Genomic DNA, 26,556 nt, shown 5'->3' with positions numbered 1-26,556 from the left:
CCTGGTAGGCTGCAGTCCATGGGGTTGCTAAGAGTCCTGAGCGGCTTCACTTTCACTTTTCCCTTTCATGCACTGGAGAAGGAAATGGCAACCCACTCCAGTGTTCTTGCCTGGAGAATCCCAGGGACAGGGGAGCCTGGTGGGCTGCTGTCTATGGGGTCGCACAGAGTCAGACACGACTGCAGTGACTTAGCAGCAGCATGTTGAATGGTTAAATTAAGTACAATGCTTATCATTAAAGTAAAATAATTATCAATTGATTATATCATTTCAACCTAAAAATGTTCCTTTTCTAAAATGTAAATATATTTTATATGTAATATTATATTAGTTTCAAGTATACTACACAAAATTTTATATCTGTATAAATTATGAAATGATTACCATGTTAAATTCAATAACTATCTGTCCCCATACAAAGTTATTATGATATTATTTACCACATTCCTTATGCTATATATTCATCTCCAACTTATTTATGATATAATTGGAAGTTGGCACCTCTTAATCTGCTATACCTATTTCACCCAATTCCCTATGCCCTTCCTCTGGCATCTGGCATTTGTTCTATCTATGAGTCTTCCTTTTGTTTAGTTTATTTTCTTTCTTTTGTTTATTGGTTTGTTTCACTTTTCAGATTTCATATATAAGTGAAATTTTATGTGGCATTTGTCTTTCTCTGACTTATTTCACTTAGAATAATACCCTCTAGATCTATCCATGTTATCACAAATGTCAAGATTGTTTTTTTAGCTACTGATTAAGTATGTATATTGATACATTTTTCCTTATCCATCATCTATCAGTGGACATTTGGTTGCTTCCATGTCTTGGCTATTGTAAATAATGCTGAAATGAACTTTGAAGTGCTTGTATTTTTTTCTTTTCTGAGTCAGTGTTTTGTTTTGTTTTTCTCTCTTTGTGTATATATACACAGAAGTAAAAATGTTGTCTCATATAGTAACTTTAGGGCTTCCCAGATGGCTCAGTGGTAAGTAATCCACTTGCAGGAGATGCAGGAGATATGGGTTTGATCTCTGGGTTGGGAAGATTACCTGGAGGAGAAGATGGCAATCCACCCCAGTAGTCTTGTCTGGAGAATCCCATGGACAGAGGGGCCTGGTGGGCTACAAGTCCATAGGGTTGCAAAGAAATGGACATGACTGAGTGACTGAGCGTGCATTCATAGCAACTTCGATTTTAGTTTTTGAGGAACCTCCATGTTTGCCATTGCAACTTCAACAAACTAAAATCTCACCAAAAGAGTATGAAGATTCTCTCTTCCTCACATCCTCACCAACACTTGTTATTTGTTATATTTTGATGAAAGTTCTTCTGACAGAAGTGAGGAGGTATCACATTGTAGTTTTGATTTGCGTTCTCCCAATAATTAGTGATGTAGATCATCTTCTCATGTATCTCAGCCATCTGTATATCTTTGGAACAGTATCTATTTAGGTCCTCTGCCCATTTTACAAATCAGGTTGTTTGTTTTTGATGCAGAGTTGTATGAGTTCTGTGTATATCTTGGCTATTAACCTCTTATTTGACATGTCATTTGCAAATATCTCCCATCACTGGTGGTTTCCTTTTCTATGCAAAGGTTTTCTGTTTGATTTATCACCATTTGCTAAATTTGCTTTTGTTTTCTTGGCCTGAAGAGACATACCTGAAATATATTGCTAATTCCAGTGTCAAAAAACATCCTGTCTGTATTTTCTTTGGTTTTATGTTTTCAGCTCTTGCATTTAAGTTTTAAAAATCCATTTCAAATTATTTCTGTATATTCTGTGAAAAAGTCATCCATTTTTACTCTTTTGCATGTATTGTATAGCTTTCCCAAAACCACTATTGAAGAGGTTTTTTCCATATTGTATAATCTTGCCTTAACCATAACTATAACCATCTTGCCTCTTTCCCTTGGCAACATAATTCTGCTAAAAGAAAAGGGGGCTATCAGAGAGTCATTTCATAGGCAGGTTGATAAGAAGTCTAGGGGTCCCCAAGGAGAGAGGGGTCTGGAATTCTCAAGGAGGAAGAAAGGACAAACTTTTTTTTCCTCTACATTCCTTAGGATTATGTATCTTGCCTGAGGACAGTCTCTGGATTAAACCTGGCTAATCATGTTATCTTAAAATGTAAATTATTGGAGTAGGTCTGGTCTTTACAAGGATTATATAACAATAATGTATCCTGCCTGAAGGCAGTCTCTGGACTAAACCTTCTAGCTAATCCTATTATCTTAAAATGTAAATTATGGGAGTAGGTCTGGTGAGATCTTTACAACCTCCAGACATTCTTTGGATTAATTGGAGAGTATATATCAAATCCCTTATGATTATACAGTGGAAGTGAGAAATAGATTTAAGGGACTAGATCTGATAGATAGAGTACCTGATGAACTAGGTTTGTGACATTGTACAGGAGACAGGGATAAAGACCATCCCCATGGAAAAGAAATGAAAACAGCAAAATGGCTGTCTGGGGAGGCCTTACAAATAGCTGTGAAAAGAAGAGAAGTGAGAAGCAAAGGTGAAAAGGAAAGATATAAGCATCTGAATGCAGAGTTCCAAAGAATAGTAAGGAGAGATAAGAAAGCCTTCCTGGATGATCAATGCAAAGAAATAGAGGAAAACAATAGAATGGGAAAGACTAGAGATCTCTTCAAGAAAATTAGAGATATCAAGGGAACATTTCATGCAAAGATGGGCTCCATAAAGGACAGAAATGAAATGGACCTAACAGAAGCAGAAGATATTAAGAAGAGGTGTCAAGAATACACAGAAGAACTGTACAAAAAAGATCTTCATGACCCAGATAATCACGATGGTCTGATCACTCACCTACAGCCAGACATCCTGGAATGTGAAGTCAAGTGGGCCTTAGAAAGCATCACTACGAACAAAGCTAGTGGAGGTAATGGAATTCCAGTTGAACTCTTTCAAATCCTGAAAGATGATGCTGTGAAAGTGTTGCACTCAATATGCCAGCAAATTTGGAAAACTCAGCAGTGGCCACAGGACTGGAAAAGGTCAGTTTTCATTCCAATCCCAAAGAAAGGCAATGCCAAAGAAAGCTCACACTACCGCACAGTTGCACTCATCTCTCACGCTAGTAAAGTAATGCTCAAAATTCTCCAAGCCAGGCTTCAGTGAAATTCCAGATGTTCAAGCTGGTTTTAGAAAAGGCAGAGGAACCAGAGACCAAATTGCCAACATCTGCTGGATCATCGAAAAAGCAAGAGAGTTCCAGAAAAACAACTATTTCTGCTTTATTGACTATGCCAAAGCCTTTGACTGTGTGGATCACAATAAACTGGAAAATTCTGAAAGAGGTGGGAATACCAGACCACCTGACCTGACTCTTGAGAAGGCTGTATGCAGGTCAGGAAGCAACAGTTAGAACTGGACATGGAACAACAGACTGGTTCCAAATAGGAAAGGAGTACGTCAAGGCTGTATATTGTCACCCTGATTATTTAACTTCTATGCAGAGTACATCATGAGAAACGCTGGGCCGGAAGAAGCACAAGCTGGAATCAAGATTGCTGGGAGAAATATCAATAACCTCAGATATGCAGATGACACAACCCTTATGGCAGAAAGTGAAAAGAAACTAAAAAGCCTCTTGATGAAAGTGAAAGAGGAGAGTGAAAAAGTTGGCTTAAAGCTCAACATTCAGAAAACAAAGGACATGGCATCTGGTCCTGTCACTTCATGGCAAATAGATTGGGAAACAGTGGCCGACTTTATTTTTGTGGGCTCTAAAATCACTGCAGGTGGTGATTGTAGCCATGAAATTAAGAGACGTTTACTCCTTGCAAGGAATGTTATGACCAACCTAGATAGCATATTGAAAAGCAGAGACATTACTTTGCCAACAAAGGTCCGTCTAGTCAAGGCTATGGTTTTTCCAATGGTCATGTATGGATGTGAGAGTCGGACTGTGAAGAAAGCTGAGCGCTGAAGAATTGATACTTTTGAACTGTGATATTGGAGAAGACTCTTGAGAGTCCCGTGGACGGCAGAGAGATCCACCCAGTCCATTCCAAAGGAGATCAGTCCTGGGTGTTCTTTGGAAGGACTGATGCTAAAGCTGAAACTCCAATACTTTGGCGACCTCTTGTGAAGAGCTGACTCGTTGGAAAAGACTCTGATGCTGGGAGGGATTGGGGGCAGGAGGAGAAGGGGATGACAGAGGATGAGATACCTGAATGGCATCACCGATTTGATGCACATGAGTTCGGGTGAACTCCGGGAGTTGGTGATGGACAGGGAGGCCTGATGTGCTGTAATTCATGGGGTCGCAAAGAGGTGGACACAACTGAGCGACTGAACTAACTGACTGATATAACTCTGTTGCTAACACTAGCAAGGGGGTACTCTTTCTACCCCCTTCTGATGTCTATGTCATAATTTGGGGGCTTATTTCTGGGCTCTTTATTCTGTTCCATTAATCTATGTATCTGATTTTGTGCCAGTACTATATTGTTTTGTTTATTATAGTTTGTAGTAGTTTGAAATCAAGGAGTATATATCTCCAGCTTTTTCTTTTCTCTCTTAATGTTATTTTGGCTATTCAGGGTTTGTGTTTCCATAAAATTTGTTCTAGCTCCATGAAAAATGTCATTGATGTTTTGATAAGGATTACATTTAATCCATAGACTGTCTTCGGGAATATGGTCATTTTAACAATATTCATTCTTCTAAACTATGATACATCTTTTTTACTTGTCTAGTTAAATTTCTTTCATCAGCGTCATATAGTTTTCTGAATATAAGTCTTTTACCTTTTTGGTTAGATTTATCCCTAGGTGTTTTATTCTTTCTTATACAATTTTAAATGGAACTGTCTTCTTAATTTCTCTTTCTGATAGTTTGTTGTTAGTGTAGAGGAAAACAACAGATTTCTGCATATCAGTTTTGTATCCTGCATATGTTCGTCTACAGTTTTGTTTTGTGTTTTCTTTCCTCTTCTTTTATTTCCTTAAAGGAACATGAATCTCCATGGAGTAGAAAATACATTATGTTATTCTTTGTGTATTTGTTGTGCTTAGGTATATAGTGTTCACAAACTCTGCTTAGCTCTTTCCCTCACCTGGATTTCTTGACTGAACAAAAAAGAACAATGAAAAGAAGCTCTGAAATGTCACTTATATAAGTATTATTTGTCACATAGAAGAGTATAAAAGCACAGAATAAAATGATAGTAATTTAATATAATACAAAAGAAGCTGATACCAATATTGCTTCTCATATTTTTGATTTTGAAAAATGCTTCTTGGTTGAAATTCATACATAAAACTGAAATTAAACTAAGAATGAATATCAATTAAATGTGTAATACCTTTATTTCACTTGTTTTCATATGGTCATTTTGGTATCTACCCTCTGAGCCATAATCCTTTCGACCATGTCAAGTAAAAAAGAAAATATAATCTTTTTCAAGTAAAAATTCTGCATATACAGTATTAATAACACATCCAACTAGCTTTGGGGTTTCTTTAATGAAAGTGATCCTTAATATGATTTCGCCTTTTCAAAATAGTGTTGACTAAAGTAGCCTAGGGAACCACTTCCTAATTGCTTCTGTACAATGCAGAATGCTATTTCATTTGTTGCACAGTAAACAGTACAGGCTTATTATAATGATTTGGCAGAATGTCATACCACGACTATTTAACTTGTTGTTTGTCTTCTTGTTATTGTAATGTTCTACCTTCTTATGCAACACAATGTTTGGGAGCTCTATGGACAAAAGCAAATGTATTTTTCATGCTCAATGTCTGAGAGTTTCAAAAATATTGAATTTCTTCTGCTATTTATTACTTATTGTGAATGAGTGAAGTCACTCAGTTGTGTCCAACTCTTCGTGACCCCATGGACTGTACCAGGCTCCTCTGTCCATGGGATTCTGCAGGCAAGAGTAATGGAGTGGGTTGCCATTTCCTTCTTCAGGGGATCTTCCTGACCCAGGGATTGAACCTGGGTCTCCCACATTGGAGGCAGACACTTTAATCTCTGAGACACCAGGGAAGACTTATTACTTATTAAGTATGAATAAATCTAAGAAGCCTGCAAGCACAAGTAAATGCCTCAGTATGTATGCAAATAATGATTTATTAGTAATATAAGCTATCCAAAATGACATCAGAGATATGCTATGAACAGAAGTAATTAAATACCAACAGAACATATATATATTTAAAATACTGGCATGTGAGAGTATTATATGCAAAAATGTTGGCTAATTTTAAACTATGTGGGAGACTCAGAAGGTATTCCTCCTGAATTTTAAACATGGAGGAAAATCTTGATTCTTTCTATATTCACAGAATGATTAACCTGTTTTGGTAATTTGAATATGCTTTTTGGGGGAAGGAATAATCCATTTAGTCTTAAGATGTAATGATAAGTAATACTGAAATAGGATCTCTGCTTTCTAAGTTTAGACAGTACACTGACCCTAGAATTTCTTATGACTAATTTTTGTGAATAAAATTTTAAGTTTTGCTCTTCCCCAAAAGTGAGTTATATAAAAGTTATTTTGTATATACACTGTGGATTTTTATGTGTTCAAACTGGCAATGGTCATGTGAGAATAACTGCAATAAATTAGGGGAAAGGATAAATGAGGGTTTCTTTATTAAACTTATAAGTTACTCATGAAAGTACCTCCCAACATAGCTGAAGCATGAAGTAAAAAATTTAACCTACAAAGTGAGCAGGTGATAGTTCAGAATAAAACAAGCTTGGGGGAAAAAAAAAAAAAGAGAGAGAGAGAGAGAAAGACCAGTATTTTTAAAATGTGTACATTCCTGGAGGAGGTCATCACTAGCCCCACCATAGAGTCGTCAAACAGACAACCCACAAACTGGAGAACAATAATACCAAAGAAATTCTCACACTGTTCCAAAAGTTCTAAGGCCCACAACAGATTTCCCAACCTGGGATCTGGCAAAGGGAATGAGAACCCTCAGGGAATTTTACTTGGAAGGCCACTGGGATTTGATTACAGAAGTTCCACATAACTGGGGAAACAGACTCTTGGAAGGAACAAACAAAGTCTTGTGTGCACCAGGATCCAGGAGAAAGGAGCAGTGACCCCACAAGAGACTGAACCAGACTTGCCTGTGAGTGTTCAGGAGTCTCCAGTGGAGGCGTGGGCTGACAATAGCCTGCTGCAGAGTCAGAGGCACTGAATACAATAGTCCTGGGAGCTGCAGCATGCTGGCATAAATTCTTTTGTAGAAAGTCGCAATTACTGTCATTGGCCTAAGGCCAAACTACAAGGAGGGAATACAGCCACACCAGTCAACAGAAAGTTGGACTAAAGATTTACTGAGTATGACCCCACCCATCAGAGTAAGACCCAGCTTTCCCCACAGCCAGTACCTCCTATCAGGAAGCTTCAATCAATAAGCCTCTTCTTATCAGTCAGAGGGCAGACAGAATGAAAACCACAATCACAGAAAACTAACCAAACTGATCATTTGCATCACAGTGTTGTCTAAACTCAATAAAACTATTAGCCATGCCTGTAGGGCCACCCAAGACAGATGGGTCATGGTGGAAAGTCCTGACAAAATGTGGTCACTGGAGAAGGGCATGGCAAACCACTTCAGCATTCTGGCCTTGAAAACCCCATGAACAGTATGAAAAGGCAGAAGATATGACACTGACAAAAGAACTTCCCAGGTTGGTAGGTACACAACATGCTACTGGAGAAGAGTGAAGAAATAGAGGTTGAGCCAAAGTGAAAACAATGCCCAGTTGTGGATATGTCTGGTGGTGAAAGTAAAGCCTGATGTTGTAAGAATAATATTGCATAGGAACCTGGGTTATTAGGCCCTTGATTCAAGGCAAATTGGAAGTGGTTAAACAGGAGATGGCAAGAATGAACCTCAACATTTTAGGAATCAGTGAACTAAAATGGACTGGAATGGGTGAATTTAACTCAGATGACCATTATATCTACTACTGTGGACAAGAATCCCTTAGAAGAAATACGGAGGCCTCATAGTTAACAAAGAGTCAAAAATGCAGTACTTGGATGCAATCTCAGAAATGACAGCATGGTCTCTGTTCATTACCAAGGCAAGCTATTCAGTATCACAGCAATCCAAGTTTATGCCCTGGCCAGTAATGCTGAATAAGCTGAAGTTGAACGGTTCTATGAAGATCTACAAGACCTTCTAGAACTAGCACCAAAAACAGATGTTTTTTTCATCATAGGGCCGTGAAATGCAAAAGTAAGAAGTCAAAAGATACCTGTAGTAACAGGCAAATTTGGCCTTGGAGTACAAAATGAAGCAGGGCAAAGGCTAACAGAGTTCTGCCAAGAGAACACACTGGTCATAGCAAACACCCTCTTTCAACAACACAAGAGACAACTCTACACATGGACATAACCAGAAGGCCAATACTGAAATCAGATCGATTATATTTGCAGCCTAAGATGGAGAAGCTCTACATAGTCAGCAAACATAAGACCAGGAGTTGTCTGTGACTCTAACCACGAACTCCATTGCTGCCAAATTCAGACTTCAACTGAAGAAAAATGGGAAAACCACTATACCATTCAGGTATGATCTAAATCAAACCTCTTATGATTATACAGTGGAAGTGACAAATAGATTTAAGGGATTACATCTGATAGACTGCCTGAATAAATATGGGTGGAGATTTGTAACATTGTACAGGAAGCTACAATCAAAACCAAACTTGAGAAAAAGAAATGAAAAAAGACAAAATTGTTGTCCAAGTAGGTCTTACACATAGCTGAGAAAAGAAGAGAAGCAAAATGCAAAGAAGAAAAGAATATATACTCGTCTGAATGCGGAGTTCCAAAGAATAGCAAGAAACATGAAAAGCCTTCCTTAGTGATCAATGCAAAGAAATAGAGGAATACAATAGAATGGGAAAGACTAGAGATCTTGTCAAGAAAATTAGATATACCAAGGGAATATTTCATGCAAAGATGTGCACAATAAAGGACAGAAATTGTATGGAACTGACAGAGCAGAAGATATTGAGAAGAGGTGGCAACAATACACAGAAAAACTATACAAAAAATATTTTAATGACCCAGATAACCACGATGGTGTGATCACTCACCTAAGCCAGGCATTCTAGGGTGCAAAATTATTTGGGCGCAAAATTATTTGGGCCTTAGGAAGCATCATTATGAACAAAGCTAGTGGGGGTGATGGAATTTCAGCTGAGCTATTTCAAACCCTAACAGATGATGCTGTGAAAGTGTTGCACTCAATGTGTCAGCAAAGTTGGAAAACTCAGCAGTGGCCACAGGACTGTAAAAGGTCAGTTTTCATTTCAATCCCAAAGAAACACAATGCCAAAGAATGTTCAAACTACTGCACAGTTGCACTTATCTCACACACTAGCATAGTAAAGGCCCTAAATTCTCCAAGAGAGGCTTCAACAGTAGGTGAACTGAGAACTTCCAGATGTTCAAGCTGGATTTAGAAAAGACAGAGGAACCAAAGATCAAATTGCCAACATCTGTTGGATCATACAAAAAGCATGAGAATTCCAAAAGAAAACCACTTATGCTTTATTGACTCACTAAAGCCTTTGTGTGGAGCACAACAAATTGTGGAAAATTCTTAAAGAAATGGGAATACCAGACCACCTTACCTGCCTCTTGAGAAATCTCTATGTAGGTCAAGAAACAAAAGTTAGAACTAGACATGGAACAACAGACTGCTTCCAAATTGGGAAAGGAGTATGTCAAGGCTGTATATTGTCACCCTGCTTATTTAACTTATATGCAGAGTACCTCATATAGAAGCCGGGCTGGAAGAAGCAGAAGCTGGAATCAAGATTGCAGGGAGAAATATCCATAGCCTTAGATATGCAGATAACATCACCCTTAGGGCAGGAAGTGAAGAGAAACTAAAGAACCTCTTGATGAAGGTGAGAGAGGAGAGTGAAAAAGGCTGGCTTAAAATTCAACATTCAAAAAATGAGGATCATGGTATCCAGTCCTGTCACTTCATGGCAAATAGATGGGGAAACAATGAAACACTGAGAGACTTTCTTTTCCTGGGCTCCCAAATCACTGCAGATTGTGACTGCAGCCATGCAATTAAAAGATGCTTGATCCTTGAAAAAAAAAGCAATGACAAACCTAGAGAGTATATTAAAAAGCAGAGACATTACTTTGCCAACAAAGGTCAGTATAGTCAAAGCTATGTTTTTCCAAGAATCATGTATGGATGTGAGAGTTGGACCGTAAAGAAGGCTAAGCATGAAAAATTGATACTTTTGAACTGTGATGTTGAATTCTCTTGAGAGTCTCTTGAACTGCAATGAGATCAAACCAGTGAATCCTAAAGGAAATCAATCCTGAATATTCATTATAAAGACTGATGCTTAGTCTCAAATATTTTGGCCACCTGATATGAAGAGCTGACTCATTTGAAAAGACCCTGATGCTGGGAAAGACTGAATACAGAAGTAGAAGGGGGCGACAGGGGATGAGATGGTTGGATGACATCACCGATTTAATGGACATAAGTTTGAGCAAGCTGTGGGAGATGATGAACTACGGGGAGGCCTGGCGTGCTGCAGTCCACGGGGTCACAGAGTCAGACATGACTGAGTGACTGAATAACAAGACTGAACTATGGTTGGTTATGCTTTGAGTCAAAAATAAATCTTTATTTTGTAAAGTCATTGGAAACAATGGATAGATAAAAACAAAAGAGAGAAAAAATATTCTAGACAGTTGAGACATGGATCCAGAATACTAAGAGATAGAGGGATAGATGAAGTGCACAGGAAAGAAAAAAAAAAGGAAAGACACTAGACAGAGGATTCTTCTAGGGATAGCCAAAAGGGTAGACCTGAAACTGAAATAAGAAAAAGGAAGCAAATAGTGCTAAATTCTATTAACATTTCCTAATTTCTAAAGTTTATGCTAGTTTTATATTATTTTTTATATGTAAAGTTTTATATTATTTTTTATATGTAAAAATACTCTGTGATATATCTTATCATCATTTTAATAATTATTGTGACTCAGAGACTTTAAATAACTGCAACAGAAAAAAAAAATTAAGGGAAGTTGAGATTCAAAAGCTTACTTTTATCCCATTTAAAAAAAAACAAAATGTCTAGTTTAAAGAAAGTGTGACACGTAAGGAAATGTTTCAAAGTCCAGTTAGTTAAGGAGGAAAACCTGGGTAAAGCTATAGTTCTAGTCAGTGTTACATAAAGTGAAATGAATAGTTGTATCCTTTGAACAGGTAAGTAATGGCTTCATCATAGTGACTTGAGAATATGCTAGAAAGTTGACTTTATTAAATACTTTATATAAAAAGTGTTGTGATATCTAAAACACAAGAGAACTTATTCTGAGTTGCACCTTTTAGTAAGCTGTTAGAGAAGAGACAGTCTTAACTAAAATGGGCTAAAAACTCTGGGCTTCTTTCAGCTGCTCTGAAAGTTGCTTTAAACAAATTGTGTTATTGAGCACAAGTGGAAAAGAACTTGGTTTAAAGAATAATAAGGAAACTAACATCTATATATGGCTTAAATTTTTAAAAAAATTACCAATGCTTTTTTGTGTTTCTACTGTACTTCCTACATACTTCCTTGTTCCAGGTTAAATTTTCCCATTCTTCCCCAGAGGTAGCTACCATTCTGAATTCTTTGTTTATCATTACCTTGATTTACTTGCTATGTATGATATGTGCATTCCTGGACAACATAGTGTTTAATTTGCTTTCATCTCTCTGAAGCTTGTACTCATGGGTTATATTGCATGTGTTCTGCATTTGACTTATGTTGTTTAGTATCATGTGGTTGAGATCCATTCTTATTGATATATATGTCTGTATTTCATTTTTTCTCTATTTTCAGGTTGCCAATTGTACATAGATATAAAATCTAGCCATTCTCTTTTTTCATGGAAACTTGAGTTGTTTCCATTTTTCTTGTAGTTATTATTTGGCTTAGTTTGTGTGTGTGTGTATGTGTGTGTTTTAGCAGCTCCTGTAGATTTTTGGTTAATTTGTTAGTAGTTGTTTGTTTTGTAGCTTTTATTACTAACATTAGAGTCATGATTATTTATATGGACGTCACATCACAATGGCTTAAATTTGGCAGTGTACAGGAAATAACATAAGCATAAAGCATAGGTTATGCTCAGCTTCAGCTTTACTAGATCATGCTAAATTATTCTCCACATAGTTGAACCACGTGATGTTCAATAAACAATGTTGTTTTATTTTAATATTCAATATTTTGCATCTCTGCATATAATATGGTATGTGCACACAAAAAACTTGTGTTCCATTTTACTTTATAAGTTTGAAAAGTCTCATTTTGAGATTAGACAACTTTGAATTAGTCTTCTTTCATATACTGATATATACTATATACCACAGCATTTCCCTGGTGGCTCAGATGGTAAAGAATATGAATGTAATTCAGGAGACTAGGGTTTAATTCCTGGGTTAGGAACATCCCCTGGAGAAGGGAATGACAACCCACTTCAGTATTCTAGACTGGAGAATTCCATGGACAGAGAAGCCTGGAGAGTCACAGTCCATGGAGTCCCAAACAGTTGGACTGGACTGAACAACTAACATTTTCACACTTTCACTGTATACATATGTATATTGATATCTACTGATCATGGGTATTTGAGAGGCCACTTGGGGCTTTAAAATATTATTTTTAGAATCAGGAAGTTGTGAGAGCCCTTTTTATGATGAGGGTTTCAAATCTATACTTTGGTAAGAAGTATAGTATATATTATATACTATATATAGTGTATAGTATATATACTATATATAGTATATATATAATATATAGTGTATAATATATACTATATATAGTGTATAGTATATATACTATATATAGTATATATATAATATATAGTGTATAATATATACTATATATAGTGTATATAGTATATATATAATATATAGTGTATAATATATACTATATATAGTGTATAGTATATATTATATACTATATATAGTATATATATTGTTTGAATTTAAACAACTTCATGTAAAGATTTCTGAAAACAAACACTTTTAAATTTGATATAAGGCTAGTAGCAGAATCACTCAACTTCTTAAAATACTTGGGTTGATTTGGAGAGAAGTGGTGAAAATGTTAAAATATGGGAAAAGACTTTACTAATTATATTGTCATATTTGTTTTAACAGTCTTTAAACATTTCTTAAACATTATTTACACTCACCTATTGAGGACATATTTTATTTGCTTTCAGTTTTATAAATAAAAGTTCTATGTACACCATGTACAGATTTGTGTGTGGACACAATTTTTCATTTCTCTTAGATAAATGTTTAGATTGAATAGTAAGTGTATGGTTTCTTTTTTTTTTAAGAAATTGGCTATTATTCAATACCATTTTACATCCTTATTTTGCATTTATACCATTTTACATTCTCACCTGCAATATATGAAAGATTCAGTTTCCCTGTATCTTTGCTTAGCTAACATGCTTGCTCCTCATGTTTACATTAGTTTCAGGTGTACAATAAGTCAGTGTTTTGTACATTACATTCCATTTTAAATTATTACAAATTAATGGCTATATTTCCCTGTGTTGTACATATGTTCTTATATCTTATTTATTTTATACATAGTAATTTGTGTCTCTTAATCCCATATCTTATATTGCCCATCCCCCTTTCCTCTCCCCACTGGTACCCATTAGTTTTTTCTCTGTGAGTCTGTTTCTGCTTTTTTATATGCTTGTTTGTTTTATGTATTAGATTCTACATATATGTAATAACATAGAGTGTTTTCTTTCCCTGTCTGACTTTCAGTAGGCAGAATATTCTCTAGGTTCATTCACTTATGTTGCAAATGGCAGAATTTCAGTCTTTTTTATGACTGTAATATTTCATGGTGTATATATATATATATATATAGTGTGTGTGTGTGTGTGTGTATCTGTGGCCTGTAATATACTGGCCTGTAATTTTCTCTTATTGTAGTGTCTTTGTTTGGTTTGGGTAACATGGTAATAGTGGCCTTGTGGGATGAATTTGGGAGTGTTTCATCCTCTTCGATTCTGGGGATATTTTGAAGATTTGTATATTTCCTCTTTATATATTTTGTTCAATTCCCCCATAAAAACTTCCAGTTTTGGAATTTTGTTTGCTGAGAGTTTTTTTTTTTTTTTTAAACAAATTAAACTTCCCTACTACTCATTTGTTTCTTCAGATTGTCTGCTTCTTCCTGATAGTTTCGGAAGGTTGTATGTTCCTAGAAATTTGTCCATTTATTCTAGGTTGTTCTATTTGTTAGTATACAACTCTTCATAGTATTCTGATTTTTGTATCTCTGTGGTATCAGTTGTGTTTTCTCCTCATTCATTTTTAATTTTGCTTATTCAGTTCCTCCCTCTTTTCTTCTTGATGAGCCTGGTAAAAGAGTTATATATTTTATATTTTCAAAAACCTGATCTTGATTTCATTGATCTTTTCTACTGTATATATATATATATATATATATATATATATATATATATAATGGAATATTACTCAGCCATAAAAAGAATGAAATAATGCCATTTGCAGTAAAATGTATAGACCCAGAGATTATCATCCTAAGTAAAGTAAGTCAGACAGGGAAAGATGGATATCACATCACTTATATGTGAAATTAAAAAAAATGAAACAAAAGATTTATAATACAACTTATAATGATCTTCTCTGTATTTTAAGTCTAATGTCTAGTGATGTTTTAAAATCTCTTAATAGACTTATTTTTCTATACTTTCCATCTATATATCCTCTGGTTACATATCTCTTCATGTGTTTTTTCCAGGTTCTAATTATATCTTCCCTTTTTCATTACTGAATTTGAGAGTTCTTTTTATATTCTCAGTATAAGTCCTTTGTAAGGACTCATGCATCAAAAATACTTGATTTGCTAGTATATTCTCCCAACCTATAGTGCATTTTTGATCACCTGAACAGAGTCTTTCACAAAGGAAAAAATGATGAATTTTGATACATTGTAATTTATTTACTTTTTTTCTTTTATGGATCTTATTTTTGGTGTCATATCTAAGAACTCTTCACTGACTCCTAAGTCCTGAAGTCCTGTGTTATGTTCTAAAAGTTTTAGGGTATTACATTTTATATTTAAATATACGGTCTATTATATGTTAATTTTTGTACAATGCATGAGATTTAAGTCAAGCTCATTTCCCTTCTCTCCATGGATATCCCATTGCTCAAGAACTATTTATTGAAAAGGCTATTCTTCAATAGACTTATTTTTGCAACTTTGTCAAAAATCAGCTGTCAGCATTTTTATGGGTCTCTTTCAAGGTGTTTTATTCTGTTTAAATGACCTCAACAGTACTGCATAATACTGCAGCCACGTAGTTATTATACTATGAGCTAATATTATAGAGTTCATCTACTCTCCATATGAATTTTAGAATAATTCAGTCTTTATATATCAAACTTTTTGCTGGGATTTTCATATGAATTGTGTCAATCTTATATACCAAGTTTATATGCTCTCTATAATAGGTCCTCCAATTCATAAACACAATGTATCTCTCCATTTATTTAGATATTCTTTGAGTTCTTCAGTGTTTTCCATATGTTACAAATCACATTAGACAGTGATATGATTTTTGTTTCAATCACCAAAACCATATTTTAAAATTCAATAGAGGGAAATCTACTATATTGAGCCATATTTTTACTCTTCTCATCATTTTTCTTTCTTTCTGAGATTCCAGGATTCCTTCTCTTATTTTTATTTTCTTCTTAAAAGACTTGATAATTTACCTTCATTTTCTTTTATCTAAGACTGTCTCACTTTTCCCTTCATAATTTAAGAACAATTTCACTGTATAGAGTTATGTGTTGACAGTTATTATTTTTCAGTATTTGAAAAATGTGCCATTTCTTTCAGGTCTCCAGGACTTTTGATAAGAAATAAGCTCTTGTTCAAATTGCTTTTTTTTTTTTACTATATATAAACCATTTCTCTCTGGTCAGTTTCAAAAATTTTCTCTTTAACTTTCAGAGTATTGAATAAGATAGATCTTGATGTGTATTTCATTTAGTTTATCTTATTTCTAGATTTCTTAATCTTTGAATCTATTGTTTTGGAGTTTTAAGGTCAAATTTGGGAAACATTCAACCATTATTTCTTTGCATAATTTTTCAATCCTGTTCTCTTTCTTATCTCCTTTTGGATCTTCAGTGACATGAAGAGTAGATCATTTGCTGTAGTTCTACATATTTCTCAGGTTCTGGTTTTTCCAATTTATTTTTTGTTCAGATCCAAGTATAGAACATATAGATATCACTGTATGTTCTATGTGTTTCAAGTTTTAATTGAACTTAACTGCTGATTATAAATCATACTCAGAACAAAAGAAAACCAAATGTGGTACAGTTTAGCAGAATAATCTAAAATAAAAAATATCAAGAGTCTTAAAAACCAGAAGGTAAACAATCATATTTCTGGAAATTCATGAAAACATTAGCCATAATAATAAATGATAATTTGAACTAAAGTCAATAAAGACAATAACAGCAAACTCTGAAGCTTATAAGAGAATAACTAAAAGTTAAATAAAACACTAAGAATGAATTCATGTTAATTTCTGGGTTGATTGTGACAGCTCAGTAATAGCATTACCCTCCTGCACCAAACAATTCTAACTTTTGACAAATCATATGAAGGCACTCTTTTCACATACTAGAGAGCAGACTGCATAGTGTTCTGAACCCTTAAAAACAGATGGAAAATCAAATAAATAAAATAAAAGGAAAATCAAATAAATAAAATAAAAGGAAAATCAAATAAAACTCTAAATAAGATACAAGATAAAAAATTAAATGAGATAAAATATTTAAAATAATGAATTTTTTGATGGAAATAATACAAGACTAGACATGGGGCAAGAAAAAATAAAGTTAGTAGAAGTTGTACAGAATAAAACATAGTCAGAAAATAATAATAATTTTTAAAAGTATCTGAGATCTGCTGCTGCTGCTGCTAAGTCGTTTCAGTCGTGTCCGACTCTGTGTTACCCCATAGACGGCAGCCCACCAGGCTCTGCGGTCCCTGGGATTCTCCAGGCAAGAACACTGGAGTGGGTTGCCATTGCCTTCTCCATTGTGCGAAAGCGAAAAGTGAAAGTCAAGTCGCTCAGTAGCGTCCCACTCGTAGTGACCCCATGGACTGCAGCCTACCAGGCTCCTCCATCCATGGGATTCTCCAGTCAAGAGTACTGGAGTGGTCTGCCATTGCCTTCTCCTATGAGGAGACATCAAATTATGAAATCTAAATATGCTTGGCATTTCAGAAGAAGAAGAGAGAAAATAAAGGGCAGAATATTTTCCAAAATTGAGGAAAGATATTAAGTGACTTATCCAAGGACTTAATGATTTCCAAACCAAAAAATACAGAGAGCCACCACTATATAGGTAAGTTGCTGAAATCCAAAAGTTAATAAAAAACATTAAGCAGTCAGGAAAAATATACATAATTCATTCATTCAGAAAAAAAAAAAAAGAACTGATAGGCATTATAGTGTCCTTCATCTCAAATACAGTGAAAGCAGAAGACAATGTAACATTTTCATAGTGCTAAAAGAAGACAAATCAAATCAAACTAGTGTACTATATTCAGCATCTTCTTTAAAAATTGAAGGTAAAATAAATACATTTGAAACAAAAGTAAGCTTAGAAAATTTGTTGTACTGCAAAAATACAATAGAAATGTCTTATTTTGAAAGGCAATAATCTCGGAAGCCTGGGCCTATACAAAGGAAGACCAATGGAAATAGGAAATATATGGATAAATAAATTTATTACAAAAATACTATTGAATGCTTGAAAGTAAAAGTATTATTTGCTTAGTTGTGTCTGACTCTTTGCGACCCCATGGACTGTAGTCTTTTATGCTCCTGTGTCTATGGCATTCTCCAGGCAAGAATACTGGAGTGGGTTGCCATTCCCTTCTTCAGAGGATCTTCCCAAGCCAGGGACTGAACTCTGGTCTCCTGAATTGCAGGCAGATTCTTTACCATCTGAGCTACCAGGGAAACCCTACAACTATTTTTAGTTAGATGAATTTCCCTTCTGTTGATCCATATTCTGTATTTTCCTTTATCCATAGTTGATTTCTATGATTCTCATACATGTGATATGTGAAACAGCAAAAGTGAAAGTCACTCGGTCGTGTCCGACTCTTTGTGACCCCATGGACTATACAGTCCATGGAATTCTCAAGGCCAGAACACTGGAGTGTGTAGCCTTTCCCTTTTCCAGGGGATCTTCCCAACCCAGGGATCAAACCCAGGTCTCCTGCTTTGCAGGCAGATTCTTAACCAGCTGAGCCACAAGGGAAGCCTGATTTTTGAAATAAAATGGCTTCAAATTTTAAAACATACATCTAAGACCTACTATCAGATTTCATTACATCACATATTTTACATTTCCAGATCAAAGCATAGGAAATGTAGAAACTGAATACATTCCAGTAACATTTTCCAATACAAAACTTAACTTCTCTCCAAGACAAACGAAGGACTCATAGTAGAGGCTTGTAAAAAAAAATGCTTCCAAAGTTATGTATTGGACTTTATTTTCACGGACAGTAGAAAGGCTTTCTATTGAGAAAATGTGAAGTTAATAAACCTCATTTTCAATACATCCTGTGCATGTGCAATTCTCCGTTCCTTTAAGCCAACCTGCTTTCTAAACGAGGAGAAAATTGACTTTCCAGGCAAAAAAGCAAGTACACATTAGACATATTGTAAGCTCAGCCAGACTGAGTTAACTAGACTATTTGTATTATTTTCTAAGAAATATATTAACACACTGCATGTGATATCTTCTCAAAATCCCTTCAGAAATTTTGGGTCTCTGTTGCCTTTTATTATTCTTCCCCATAAATATTCTACCTTCTCACATATAAGCAAAGCATGCTGATGGCCAGTTATTTATAATTTTATCTTAGGGACTTCCAGGCATGTTTTAAACCATATGTTAAGGCATCGGTAGAATCACATGTAAAATATTTGTTGAAGGCCTGGAGATTTTATTACTTTCAAGTTTCTAATCACCACATGTTAACCAAAAGAGGAGAGGTGGGCAGAAGCAGACACTGTACTTTTCTTTTAAAAAATTTTTCAAGTACAATTTTTTGTTTCCAGAATAGCAACATTTCTGAAGCATGCATCTTCGTCCCTCCAGGTCTGAACAATTTTTGCTCCACCAATAATTTATTGCATATAGGGAGGCATATAGGGAAGTACCCTTTTTTTTATTGTCATGCTCTGTTTTAATTCCCTTTCCTCTTTGTTGGAACAGCATATTTTTGGGGGGCTGTGCATGATAATCCATGAAACCTCAAATGACACAGTTTGCTGAACACCCAGAGTGAGTCAGGTACTATGGCAGTTACAAAGAAAATTAAGTCTCAGTTTGACCTCAAAGAACTTTGGTTTGATGGGAAAAAGTGAGTTAAAGTATGTTCTAAAGTCTAAACCATAAAAACATTAGTTAGCAAATAAAAAATGCCATAGAGAACATCTCACATACAGGAGATGCTAGTATTTGCTCTTACCTGGTGAAATTAGGACAAAGTGTTATTTCTCTTTCTCCCTCTTTCTTCCTCTCTCTTTCTGCCTCATCCTGTTTTTCTCTCTCTGCTATGAATTTCTTATAGCATGCTGGGATATGTGAAAATAGCATCTAATCTTCCAAAGTTTTGCTGAGACTTGGAACCTCTATTTTTTCTGCCCCTGTCTTCAGTGGCACATCATTAAAACTTCCATAATAAGGATTCATCAGAGAAAGATGAAGTATATATATCATTTGAAATGTTAAACAGAAATTTCATTTGTTATAACTTATTGGAATTTTTTTTTCAAGTAGATATATTTTCATTCAAACAACACCATGTCTGCAAAATACTCATTATATAGTTCTTCCAACTCATCACATGTCGTCATAGAATAGGAACTAGTTAGGCATTCAAAAACAACTATGCTTTTAGATACAACTATGAAGAAATTTGCTTATCTAATGTTGAGAAACTCTGCTAACCAAATGATTCTTCACTCATTCTTCTACGGCATGGGGTATTCAGCATTTTATCTCTTCCTGAGCCAGTGCCCTAAACAGAGGCTAACAGAGCCTTGTGAATGTGTGGCTATGTATCTGTATGATTATTTGTGCTTCTCCTCTTATAGGCACACTTATTGTTTCACATAGCACTCACATAAGGAACTATGATAGCCATAGCTACCGTACTATTTAGAGAGCGCCTGTACCAGTAGGCATAAATGTATTTAAGAGAAGTTTACAAATGTTCATTGTAGTTGTGTTTAATGACAAATCCATCATTTTCCTTGTGGGTTTCTTGATATGAGTGTATATATTTGGTAAGAGCTTAACTCAAGAGGAAAAAAAATTTCAAATGCAGTATTCAGGAGATGTATATTTCAGTTATATACAACACCCAAGAAGTTTGTGATTGTTTTCAGAATAATTTTAGTTTTATACTGGAATGAGCCTTAGACTGATTCAGAAAAACAGAGATTGAATCTAAACTTCAATATTTCATAACTGCAGTGTAAATCACGGAAATAATCATGTGACATTATAACCTACTCCAGTCCTGAGGTCTGGGCTCTTGGCCCTGAGATTCTCTGGGGCAGCTCTATATCCTTATTATGCATTTTCTTTAGGTCCTTGCTAGTCCAAATACATTTCTCTTATTTGCAGTTTTCATAGTTGAATTGTTCTAATTAAATAAATTAGCTGAATCCATGCAAACTTATCATGTTATATATAAATATAGACAGATACAATATTACTGATACATAAAAAATAAATGTCTTTCTTCTAATGATACATTTAATGATGACCAGATGAGAAGATATAGAGGTGCATTTCTAATACTCCAATTGAAGATGGAAGCCATATATAAATAAAGACAGATATATAGGTTTTAAACATAAATTTTAAAAGTGACATTGTTAGAAGACTCATATTTAATAATCAGTAACTTAAACTACTTTTAATCAAGGGACACATCGTTCCAATAACATAGAGAATTTCCTAATGAATAATCATAATAAATGGCTGAAAAGAGTCCATTTGAAAGTGTAGGATGAAAATCTAATGGCAAACTCTTGACCTTTCAAAGTCATTCTGTCAAAAAGGAAATAATCTGAAACAGAGCTGTGCTACACAGCTGCATATTAGCTCTATTGTGAGAGTGAACTATGCTTGTTTTGTAACTGGCTACGGATCTATGAATAATGTCAAGGCCTTTTAAATGTCAGGATTTTCTGGCTTTGGGCCACCTCTGTCCATTCTGCATGGAACATTGTGACTGATTTGCAATATAGATGGCAAGTTACTACTTTAAAATTTCCTGAATTCTCTTCTGTGACCGTAGATAGCAATAACTGTATGAAGAAAGATTATGGGAAGTTAGAAAGTACTGAACAGAGCTTGGTTGAAATTTTGGACTTTTATTAACCTCATAATGGAAATATATTAAAGTCAAAAGCAACACAATAGAATTTAAGTAAATACTTCATTAGAAAAGACCCTGATGCTGGGAAAGATTGAAGGCAGGAGGAGAAGGGGACAGCAGAGAATAAGATGGTTGGATGGCATCACCAACTCAATGGACATGAGTTTGAGCAAGCTCCAGAAGATGGTGAAGTCAGGGAGGCCTCGTGTGCTGTAGTCTGTGGACTCACAAAAAGCTGGACATGACTGAGCAACTGAACAACAGAACAAATACTTACAATTCATTGGATGTTTTATAGAATTATAAGTACTTTTAAGGACACACTTCCTATTTTAAATATACATTTGGCCGATATTGATTTCCATTGTTGAAAAATGGTAATATCCAAACTTAACAAATTTGCTCTAAAAAAAAGTCTTTGAATTACTAATTGGATCTGTCCCTCTCTCCTTCTCTTTCTCTTTTTCAAAATTTAATTAATACATATACATGTAGTCCTTATGAGGCACTGAGCTTGTGGTTTACATAGCATAGATATTCCTTTTATATCAAGGTTTTTAAGTAAGAGAAAGTGTCTCTAAGTGCTTCAAGAAATATACATTTATTATGTAGAAAAATTTTTACATTTATTTCAAAACTATTTTGATATACTTCAAAATTTCTCCAAGAATTAATAAATTTCATATCAGGCTCTCTCCTTGAGAAGTAATTTCTTAGTTTGGTGAGAGTTTAGTGTACAGGACCAAGCACAAATAAGATATATTAAGAAATTTATAAAAATATTTTAAAATTTGGATACAACTTTAAGAGACACTTTTAAGTAGAAAAATAAGTATAAGAATTCTGATGAATAACTGAATTTAAAGCTAGGAAAGAGGGCAAACATACATTCATACCCAAACCATTTCCATAAATGTGGCATTCTGTCCTTTCCCTGCTCTGCAGTTTTCCTCTCTCAATAAGTTACAAATGAATGTTGAAAACTTCAGTTTTTGTGTGTGTTTTTTTTGGTATTTTTTTGCTATTAATATGGGGTTTGAGTTTCCCTAAATCCATCTACATTTCTCTCATTTTTTGACTTCTTCAAGACAAAAATACGGAAAGTAAACAGCAGCCTGTTCTAGCAAGTAGTCTTATCTTTAAGGTTTCTCACATTCCTTTTAAAATATGTGTCTGTCTCATTCAATGCAAACTTTCAAAGGGTAGGACTCATATTTAACTGCATCGTGCAATATACACTCCACGCTATATGTCATATGTCTTTGGAAACTTTTTGTGGAATGAATTAATCTTATGACTGCCTGGTGGAATAACAAATACAAATGTTTAAATATATATAAAAAATGCTATATCTGAATATTGAGTGGAAATTGAATGATAAAATATGTGTAGTTTTGCTTTGTTATTTGTCACATGTATAGATGAAAATTACACAAGGCTTCTTAATTTCTGTGGAAAAATCTGGTCTTTATATGACCAGAGTCAGATTCTCTGAATCCTAGATTCCTAGATAAATTACTTCCCTCTCTCTGTCCCTCTTCCTCTTTCTTTGTGACTCTTCATTTTTCTTGAAGCCAAATGAATGTTGCTCATGACCATAGCTGACTTTTGCTCCAAACACATGCACAGTGCCCTATGTTTGTGAAACTGACTGGCTATTTGTGAGGCCTGATGACTTATTTAATGTATATTAGACTGCAATTTAAGTTACTTCTTTTCTTTTTCCTTCCCTTATTGCGCATCTAGTGTCCACTTCACATTATAGTTTATCTTTTTTCAGGCCCTGGGATTATGTGATAACTGTGTGAGAAAGCAAATGACAGTCCCTGAGATTCAGGAGCTGGCTTGATAGTATCAGCTGGACCGCACCTTAGTGTTGCTGTGAGTTTGCCTGGCCCTCACAACTTCACCTTGGTGTTCCTCTGATGGACATCAACAATTTCACAAAAGACCACTATGAGACAAGGCTACACTGGGACTATGATACATTAAGACAAAGACAAGATCGCTTAATAGCCATGTGTGCATTCAGGAAAAACATGGACATTATCCAGAATGTAACACAAACAAGGAGAAGAGCACATTTAGACAAATGAATAAACATTCCCCTAACTTAGCTAATATGGGTGACTGGTACTTCTTTATGGTTACTGTTAGGCTTGCTCTCGTTTATTCTTCTTCTGGATAAAATTTCTGAAGAGCTTCAGTCATAGAATTGTTCTTACTTCATGAAAGCACTGTATCCAGAAAACGCCCTTCCTTTGGGGAATTATTTCCCAAAATTACTTAAGCAAAGCTCAGACACTCTTAAATCTTTTGTAGCACCCACTTAGTAAAACTCCTACAGTTTCCTCTGGTGTGCATTCTCCTTTGCTAAAAGGTGACATAACAACCAACTTGCTGAAATACGTGTGTGCTCCTAGTGGTTTGGGGTTAAAGGACATTGAAAAAAAAAAAAGAGAGAGAGAAAGAAAACAAGCACAAAATAACTTAGAATCATTCAAAAATAGTCCCAAGAAAGATACTAAAAATATTTTAAATTTTTCTTATGTTCTACTTTAAGCCCAAGTACACTTTCTAAGGGAGTCTCTGAAACTCAGTTGTATCACATCAGAATTTATTTTCTCATATAGAAAAAGAGTACATGGTCAATACTGCTTTGGTGGGGAAGAAGTTCTTTTTAAACACACCACCCGCTCTGTGTCCCATTAAAAAAGAATTAATTGTGAATTAATTCAGAGAACATTGACCTCTGAGAAAATTAACTGTGCCTCTTTACATATATTTATGTCAAAAACACAAGGACTAGTATTATATATTTTTCTGACTTTCTGTTACCCTTTCATGAATCTGTTAGTAAGTAAGCTATCTGCTTAGCTGAGATGGTCTACCTAGAAAAATCATATAGGCAGCTACCAATACTGTGGTTTTACTATTGAGAAACTCTGAGATCTGTTTTCATTTTGGTCCTTAATAAGTTTGACAATTCTTGGCATATCATCTTGCCTCTTTGTCAAATTTCCCTGCTGTGAAACAGGGAGAGCTGATCTGCCTGATGGAGCAAGTGTGAAGATGATTAATGTTGAAGAAAGGTTGTAAGGGAAAGTGTCACCCAAGTTCAGTGCATTATTATTTCACTAAATCACAATTTTCTTGATGTTCATATCAGAGGCCTACTCTTTATGCAGCAATAACAGATTTAGACTTCATTTATAAAAAAGGGGAAACAAGCAAGAAGATAAGCCAAGAGAATTCACAACACAAAGCAAAGAGAAATTACAGCAGTATGAACTCTAACACTGTAGTGTTCTTTCACAGTCTGGTATTTTTAAATCTTGAGTATAGATGGAAAAATAAAAGAAAAAAAATTAAGGCACAACCATTGTACAGTAGCCAAAACCATTGTACAGTAGCCAAAACAAGTAAGATTGCTTGGATTGATTGCTCTGAACTTCAGGAAACGGCTACAGAATGTCTAGAATTCCCCAAACATAACTATTATGGTTCTGAGCGGAGGTTCAACAGCCCTCATTTTCAGATAGGTAACTTTGGAGCACCAATTTTCTGTCTCAAACTCTTTATTTTAGTGTTGAATTAGAAATAACCATTGGCTATAGTATTTATTTTTCTGCCTAATACCCCATAGATGATTTTGTTTCTGATAGCATAACAACTTTCACACAGCAAGTAAGAATTTGAAAAAAAAAAAAGTAATTTATATTAGCTGTTTCATTTCATAATTCTACTGGGTCCATATAATTCAGTCTATTTTTTTTAATATCTCTGAAGTCAGATAGGCATAGTCAGGTTGTAAGAGCTTTAGGAAAAATAGCTGAAAATAATGAAATTCGGTATGTGTTATATTGATCTTCAGAATTCTCAAATGCATAATCAACTAAATATGAACTTTCCATGAAAGAGATGCCTCTTTTAGAATCTGAACTTTCCAAATACACACACACATGCAAACTAAACACACTAAATTATGTTGAGTAATATTTCTGTGTATATTCAGAAAGTTAACCTAAATTCTAAGTACCCTCATGAATGTGTGCAATATTTATAAATCATTTGGAGGATAGAAATTCTGACATTGTTCTATAGCAATGAGGATGAGAAGCAGCTTAAAAAGGAGTTCAGGCCCATGTTAATAGTATAATTTAAGGAAGCACTTTTCCTATGACATATCATAAAACCCTTTAAGATTGTGTTTATAACAAATAATATGTTGAAAAATTACATAATATAAATTGATTGGAAACAGGCAAGCAAAACTCAATACTACATATGCCTCTTGATCTTAACTACAAATAAGCTGAAAGATAGAAAGCCAGATATATGATGTTGGTTGGTACATAAAAGGGAATGACAATGAAAAGGACAAAAAGAGTCAGAGAAAGAATAAGAGAAGATGGAAAAAATGGAGGGACAGATGAAGGAGACAGATGAATGTAAGTGAACGGAATAGTAAGCATTATATTTCTATGGGGGTTCTGATCAAAAGTGAGTCTTCCTATATTGTTAGATATCCCAAATTTTTACATTGGGCATACATTTTTCTATAGCTAAAAATAATTTTAATAAGAAAATTTGCATTATTCTTATCTTCTAAATTCATGCTTCAATAATCACAGTCTAATATTAATACTATTTGCAGACAAATTATAAAGTCAAGCCTTTATATATTTTTTATTAACAAAGTTTCCAGCCAGAGGGGTAATAATCTGTGCACAAAAAATGGGACCCACAGTATTTTTTATGCAAATTTCTGACTTCACATCAATGACAACAGTGGTTACCTCCACTAATTGAAACCCGAGGAAGTTCACATTAACAATTACCTTAGTTGGGGTACATGGTGAATCATAAGGACATTTGTGACATTAGCACCTAAATCTTCAAAAATGTTTAATTACTCCTTTTAATAGTATTCTCTCTTTTTGACATATTTTTCCTCCTCCAGACAAGTCCTCAGCTACCAACTTCACTACTGAGGCGACACTCCACATTCTTG

The sequence above is a fragment of the Bos indicus genome, chromosome 1 (genome assembly GCF_029378745.1).
Source record: "Bos indicus isolate NIAB-ARS_2022 breed Sahiwal x Tharparkar chromosome 1, NIAB-ARS_B.indTharparkar_mat_pri_1.0, whole genome shotgun sequence".
In the NCBI taxonomy this organism is placed as follows: Eukaryota; Metazoa; Chordata; class Mammalia; order Artiodactyla; family Bovidae; genus Bos; species Bos indicus.
Note: the sequence above shows the minus strand (reverse complement) of the source record.